Genomic DNA, 8,315 nt, shown 5'->3' with positions numbered 1-8,315 from the left:
GCATACCAACAACCCAGAAAGTCAACACATTTATTGTATGCAGTCAACACAGGGTGCCAATCTCATAAAATGGTGCCTCTATTGTAATACACTCAAACTACAATAATCCTAGTGGAGAAATGAGTGCTTGACATTTTCTGCAGATGCAACATCCATTCACCAACTCAGAGGAAGACCTTGACTTTCTAGTGTGTCTTACACATTTAGGTGGTTGACATTTCCATGCTCCATTCAGCAGTGAACATTCACTTAAGATTTCATCAATCCCCAATATTCAGCTTCCATTTCTGTTCCACAGTCAACCTTACAGTAATTCTACAAAAAAGCAACGTTGGGTCTCCAGATCATAAATGTAGGTCCCACCACAGTTAGAGCATTGGATTGTTTCAAAGGAGACCATATTGGGCAGTCTTTTGGCCCTAAGGATATGCAGGAGCTCAAGACAAAACTTTTCTAATCTGTAGGTCATCATAGCACTCCAGAGGGGCAGGGTACCACTCATAGGTCAGATGACTCAGCTTGGCTGTGTGGTGTAGAAGTTGTTTCAGCAAAGGCAGGGAGACATTGTTATCATAGAAATTGACCTCTCTGAGGTGAGAACATTGGATTAGGGCAGACAACAGGGCACTGAACTGAGAGTCCTCAAAAAGGTAACTTTAATGCAATAATATCAATAATCTGAGGATAAATAAATCCACAACAGACTCTAAAGTAGGATTTTTTTTTCTTTCTTTGCAGAGAATGTTTTTTCTGAAAGCAATAGGAATGAAGATGTTAAAACTGAATTTCTGACTGTCCAGGAGGAACCAGCATGGAACCAGTATGGTACTTCCTGCTGTTCTCTTCACACTTGCCAGGCCAAGGTTCTGTTATCTCAGGATGGGGGTTAGCTTCAAGAGTAACTGGAGGGCTTGTTTCCTGAGTCATCTTGTTGTGAACCCATGTTTTTCTGAACAAACTGGGGGTTCACTGTGATATCCTGGTCCATGGCCCTAAGTCGCTCATCCAGCTCTATGCATTTTAGCATCTCTTGATCAATGTTATGAAGCATGGCTGGGTTATTATACTTTTCAGGATTATCATGGAAACTGACCATACCATCCTTCTGGTTAATACTTGCATAAATTTCCCCATCTTCTATCATGTGTATAACATATTTTTCTGCCTCGTGAGGTCCAGATAACTGCACACGGCTTGCTATATCTTGTAATGATAGTGTTAAAAAGGTCTTGGTCAGCTTCTAAATGTTCTTCTTATAAAGAGATGACAAGCACTGCTTCACCAGGCCCATGTTGTTATCTCGAGAGAACGTCTCACTGTGCTTGTTCACCGGGTTCCGCAGCTCAGACGGGTTGTTGGTTGAATAAACTTGTGCTAACTCATGGTAAGCATTGCTGAGAGGCTTAATAAATCTACCCGCAATTTGAGAGATGTATTTAGGCAGCTGTTGTACTTTGCCAAGTAATATCAAAGACACTAAAATATACTTTTTATATGATTCCAACATGATATGGCTGACGGACATGGCTGGAGTAATTATAGCCTGCTCATAAAAGTACAGTGCTCTTTCAAAGTTCTTCAGCCCCGTATAGATCATCCCTCCATAAAAGTAGTAGCACAGAGTGTGTTTTGCATCATAGGCTCCATTCTCCTTACAGACATCCATCACATCCACATCAAGATATGGAAGGGAAGCTTAAAGCACTTCGCTAGTAAACAAAGCTGGCAGAGATCAGCATGTACTGAGATCAGCTGGTTTGTATTCATCTGCATCTTGTCTATGGCTTGCTTAAGGATGCCAATTCCTCAAAGGGGCTGTTTTCTTTCCACAAGTGCATTTGTTAGCTAATTTGTTTGGCAAAGCCCAGGAAACTTGTCTGTTGCGTATCGAATGTGCTCGCCAGTACAAGTACTAATGAAAAGCTGGACCTGGCTTTCAGCTGGAGCAGACACAGAGTCAGTCTGCTCCTGTCCTGTGGAGAAACTGAATCCTGAGTCATCCAGGAGCCACTGCACTCAGAGCAGCTGATAAGAACTCCATCTCACTCCCTAAGCCCCAGAGAAACATCTGGGAGCCAGGAACATTCAGGGCACAGCAGCTACCCAAACTACACCCCTCCGGAATTCCGCTTCCCTTCCGCCCCTGCCTGGTCCTTTGGGCTAGAGCAGACACAGAGTCGGTCTGCTCTTGTCCTGTGGAGAAACTGAATCCTGAGTCATCGAGGAGCCACTGCACTGAGAGCAGCCGAGGAGCCACTGCACTCAGAGCAGAAGGATTTCCAGATCTAAGAGGTGGCCTGAGTCCCAGGAGTTCTTCCACCCAGGAGATTAGGAGCATAAGACCACAGAGACATCTGGACTCAGAGGAGGTCTTCAATAAGCAAGATAACTGGAAATACAGACTCCAGTCTTACACAGTGAGGGAAGGTACCACTAGAGGTAACCAGATGGCAAAAGGCAAGCGCAAGAACATAAGCAACAGAAACCAAAGTTTCTTGACATCATCAGTACCCAGTCCTCCCAATATAACAAGCCATGAACACCCCATCACACCTGAAAAGCAGGATTCAGAATTAAAATCACTTCTCATGATGATGATAGAGGATTATAAGACGGAATTAAGTAACTCCCTTAAAGAAATACAGGAGAGTACAAATAAACAGATAGAAGCCCTTAAAGAGGAATCACAGAAATCCCTTAAAGAAATGCAAGAAAACACAAAGAAGGAATTAAACAAAAACATTCAGGATCTGAAACTGGAAATAGAAAAAATAAAGAAAGTTCAAAGGGAGACAACCATGGAGATAGAAAACCTAAGAAAGAGATCAGGAGTCATAGACTCAAGCATCACCAACCGAATACAAGAGATAGAAGAGAGAATCTCAAATGCAGAAGATACAGTGGAAAATATTGACACAGTTGTCAAAGAAAATGCAAAATGCAAAAAACTCCTAACTCAAAACATCCAGGAAATCCAGGACAAAATGAGAAGACCAAACCTAAGGATAATAGGTATAGATGAGAATGAAGATTCCCAACTTAAAGGGCCAGTAAATATCTTCAACAAAATTATTTAGGAAAACTTCCCTAACCTAAAAAACATGATGCCCATAAACATACAAGAAGCCTACATAATACCAAGTAGACTAAACCAGAAAAGAAATACCTCCCGTCACATAATAATCAAAAGATCAGATGAACAAAACAAAGAAAAAATACTAAAAGCAGTAAGGGAAAAAGGTCAAGTAACATATAAAGGCAGACCTATAAGAATTACACCAGACTTTTCACCAGAGACTATAAAAGCCAGAAGAGCCTGGACGGACATCATACAGACCCTAAGAGAACACAATTGCCAGCCCAGATTACTATACCCAGCAAAACTCTCAATCACTATAGATGGTGAAACCAAGATATTCCATGACAAAACCTTATTTGCACAATATCTTCCCCCAAACCCAGGACTTCAAAGGACAATTGATGGAAAACGCCAACACAAGGAGGGAAACTACAACCTAGAAAAAGCAAGGAAGTAATCTTCCAACAACCCCAAAAGAAGATAACTGTACAAACATAACTTCACCTCTAATAACAAAAATAACAGGAAGCCACAATCATTTTTCCTTAATATCTCTTAACATCAATGTTCTCAATTCCCCAATGAAAAGACAAAGACTATCAGACTGGATACACAAACAAGATCCAGAATTTTGCTGCATACAAGAAACGCACCTCAGTGACAAAGACAGACACTACCTCAAAATAAAAGGGTGCAAAACAATTTTCCAAGCCAATGGTCCCAAGAAACAAGCTGGAGTAGCCATTCTAATATCAAATAAAATCGACTTTCATCCAAAATTAATCAAAAAAGATAAGGAAGGACACTTCATACTCATCAAAGGAAAAATCTACCGAGGTGAACTCTCAATTCTGAACATCTATGCTCCAAATGCAAGGGCAACTACATACATAAAAGAAACTTTACTAAAGCTCAAAACACACATTACACCTCACACAATAATAGTGGGGGATTTCAACACCCCACTCTAAGCAATGGACAGATCATGGAAACAGAAATTAAACCGAGACACTTTGACATTAACAGAAGTTATGAAACAAATGGTCTTAACAGAAATCTATAGAACATTTCATCCTAAAACAAAACAATATACCTTTTTCTGAGCACCTCATGGTACCTTCTCCAAAATAGACCATATAATTGGTCACAAAATAGGCCTCTACAGATAAAAAACGTTTGAAATAATCCTTTTCATCTGATCAGATCACCACAGACTAGGACTGGTCTTTAATAATGATAAAACCAATGGAAAACCCATGTGTACACGGGAACTGAACAACTCTCTAAAATGATGACTTGGTCAAGGAAGAAATTAAGGAAGAAATAAAAGACTTTTTAGAATTCAATGAAAATGAGGACACATCATACCAAAACTTGTGGGACTCCATGAAGGCAGTGAGAAGAGGAAAACTCATGGCTCTAAGTGCCTACAAAAAAAAAAAAAAAAAAACTGGAAAGAGCACACACTAACAACTTGACTGGATAACTAAAAGCTCTAGAACAAAAAGAAGCAAATACACCCAGGAGGAGTAGAAGGCAGGAAATAATCAAACTCAGGGCTGAAATCAACCAAATAGAAACAGAAAGAACAATACAAACTATCAATAAAACCAGGAGATGGTTCTTTGAGAAAATCAACAAGATAGATAAACCATTAGCCAGATTAACCAGAGGGCACAGAGACAGTATCCAAATTAATAAAATCAGAACTGAAAAGGGAGACATAACAACAGAATCTGAAGAAATTCAAAAAATTATCAGATCCTACTACAAAGGCCTATACTCAACAAAACTGGAAAACCTGGATGAAATGGACAATTTCCTAGACAGATACCAGTACCGAAGTTAAACCAGGAGCAGATAAACCATCTAAATAGTTCCATAACCCCTCAGGAAATAGCAGCAAACAAACTTAAAGAAAAAAACCACATGATCATCTCACTAGATGCTGAGAAAGCATTTGGGAAAATTCAACATCCCTTCATGATAAAAGTCTTGGAAAGATCAGGAATTCAAGGCACCTACCTAAACATAGTAAAAGCAATTTACAGCAAACCAGTAGCCAACATCACGCTAAATGGAGAGAAACTTGAAGCAATCCCACTAAGACCAGGGACTAGACAAGGCTGCTCACTCTTCCCCTACCTATTCAATATAGTACTGGAAGTCTTAGCCAGAGCAATTAGACAACAAAAAGAAGTCAAAGGGATACAAATAGGAAAGGAAGAAGTCAAAATATCGCTATTTGCAGATGATATGATAGTATACTTAAGTGGCCCCCAAACTTCCACCAGAGAACTCCTAAACCTGATAAACAACTTCAGCAAAGTGGATGGTTATAAAATCAACTCAAACAAATCAGTAGCCTTCCTCTACATGAAAGATAAACAGACTGAAAAAGAAATTAGGGAAATGACACCTTTCACAATAGTTGTAAATAATATAAAATACCTTGGTGTGAATCTAACCAAGCAAGTGTAAGACCTGTATGACAAGAACTTCAAGTCTCTGAAGAAAGAAATTGAAGAAAATCTCAGAAGATGGAAAGATCTCCCATGCTCATGGATTGGCAGGATTAATATAATAAAAATGGCCATCTTGCCAAAAGTAATCTACAGATTCAATGCAATCCCCATTAATATCCCAACTCAATTCTTCACAGAGTTAGAAAAGAAAATTCTCAAATTCATATGGAATAACAAAAAACCCAGGATACCGAAAACTATTCTCAACAATAAAAGAACTTCTGGAGGAATCACCATCCCTGACCTCAAGCTGTACTACAGAGCAATAGTGATAAAAACTACTTGGTATTGGTACAGAGACAGGCAGGAAGATCAATGGAATAGAATATAAGACCCAGAAATGAACCCACACTCCTATGGTCACTTGATCTTTGACAAAGGAGCTAAAACTGTCCAGTGGAAAAATGACACCATTTTCAACAAATTGTGCTGGTTCAACTGGAGGACAACATGTAGAAGAATGAAAATTGATCCATTCTTATCCCCTTGTACAAAGCTCAAGTCTAAGTGGATAAAGGACCTCCACATAAAACCAGATACACTGAAACTAATAGAAGAGAAGGTGGGGAAGTGCCAAGAATACTTGGGCACAGGGGAAAAGTTCCTGAACAGAACTCCAACGGCATATGCTGTAAGATCAAGAATTGACAAATGGGACTTCATAAAATTGCAAAGTTTCTGTAAGGCAAAGGACACTGTCAATAGGACAAAACGACAACCAACAAATTGGGAAAAGATCTTTACCAATCCTTCATCTGATAGAGGGCTAATATCCAATATATACAAAGAACTCAAGGAATTAGACTCCAGACAACCAAATTACCCTATTAAAAAATGGGGTATAGAGCTTAACAAAGAATTTTCAATGGAAGAAACTCGAGTGGCAGAGAAGCACCTAAAGAAATGTTCAGCATCCTTAGTCGTCAGGGAAATGCAAATCAAAACAACCCTGAGATTCCATCTCACATCAGTCAGAATGGCTAAGATTAAAAACTCAGGTGATAGTAGATGCTGGCGAGGGTGTGGAGAAAGAGGAACACTCCTCCATTGTTGGTGGGACTGCAAGATGGTGCAACCACTTTGGAAATCAGTCTGGCGGTTCCTCAGAAAATTTTACATAGCATTACCTGAGGATCCAGCTATACCACTCCTAGGCATATACCCAGAAGTTGCTCGAACATATAACAAGGAAATATGCTCAACTATGTTCATAGCAGCCTTGTTTATAATAGCCAGGATCTGGAAAGAACCCTGATGTCCTTCAACTGAGGAATGGATTCAAAAAATGTGGTATATTTACACAATGGAGTATTCCTCAGCTATTAAAAACAATGAATTTGAGAGGTTCCTATGTAAATGGATGGAACTAGAAATTATCATCCTGAGTGAGGTAAGCCAATCACAAAAGAACACACATGGTATTCACTCACTGATTGTTGGATATTAGCCCAGAACCTTGAAATGCCCAAGATGCAACTTACAGGCCACATGAAGCCCATAAAGAAGGAAGACCAAGTGGGGGTGATTCGTTCCTTCTTAGAAGGAGCAACAAATTACTCAAGGGAGCAAGTATGGAGACAAAGTGACAGACAGAAACTGAAGGAGGGGCAGTTTCAAGACCAATCCACCTGAGTATCTATCCCATGTGCAATCACCAAAGGTAGAGGCTGATGTGGAAGTCAGGAAGTGCATGCTGATAAGAGCCTGATATGGATATCTCCTCAGAGGTCTTCAAGAGTCTGACATACTCAGAGGCAGATGCTCACAACTAGCCATTGAACTGATCTTGGGGTTCTTAATAGAGGAGTTAGAGTGAAGACTGAAGGAGAGCTGAAAGGATTTGGGGCACCATGAGGAGAGCAACAATACCAACCAACCACAGCTCCCATGGTCTAAACCACCAGCCTGGGAGCACTTAGGTTGGGATCCAGCGCTTCAGTTGAATATGTAAAAGTGGAGGGCCCTGCTGGGCATAGGTGGAAGAAGAGAATTTGATGGCATGAAGGCTGGATGCCCCAGGGGGTGGGAATTTTGAGGGTGGGGAGGTGGGAGTGGGGAGGGTTGATAGAGGTTACATCCACAGAGAAGAAGGAGGATGGGTAAGGGGGTTGGGGGTTCCTGGGTGGGTGGGGGATGGGGTAAGGGGACAACATAGGAAATGTAAATAAAACATCCAATAAAAAAAAAAAAGCTGGACCTGGGAGAACAGAGTCTCGAAGTCAGGAACACTGGGCATTGAAAACTTCACAAACAGAACAGCAAGGACACCCAAGGAGTGTTCTTGAACATCTAAAGCCCGAAGCACAGTGTGCAAGTGGGACAAGTTCTTTGCAAGGAGTTCTCCACTCTTGTTGATGAGCTCACAGAGCTGAGTCATTTGCCCTTGAGCTGAGAGCTGATGGACACTGTTCAGGAACTGCTCCAAAGCAGAAGCCATGTTTCCCCACTGGTGGCCCATCAACAGAGGTAGCTCGTGCAGGAAAAGGCAGCAGCTCTCCCTTTAATTTTTTGTAATTGTCAAATGAAGATGAATGACACTTGGTCTTCTACTATAAATACATTGTATGGAATTAAATGTAATATGTAATTATACAGAATTGGACAGTATCAGGATTTGGAGAATAAAGAAAATCTAGCAAAGAGACTACTGAAAAATAGTGAGATTAATGATATCTCAAAATTAATATGGTACAAATAAGTTAATGACAACA

The 8,315-nt window shown here is 40.3% G+C and overlaps 1 pseudogene; it reads right to left on the bottom strand.

The window, feature by feature from the left end:
• Positions 1–892: 892 nt before the first annotated feature.
• On the bottom strand, positions 893–8,041 carry LOC114637808 (annotated as a pseudogene).
• Positions 8,042–8,315: the final 274 nt, after the last annotated feature.

The sequence above is a fragment of the Grammomys surdaster genome, unplaced genomic scaffold, assembly GCF_004785775.1.
Source record: "Grammomys surdaster isolate TR1022 unplaced genomic scaffold, NIH_TR_1.0 61, whole genome shotgun sequence".
NCBI classification, from domain to species: domain Eukaryota; kingdom Metazoa; phylum Chordata; class Mammalia; order Rodentia; family Muridae; genus Grammomys; species Grammomys surdaster.
The sequence above is the reverse complement of the archived record's forward strand: the minus strand, read 5'-3'. Positions and strand labels throughout refer to the sequence as shown.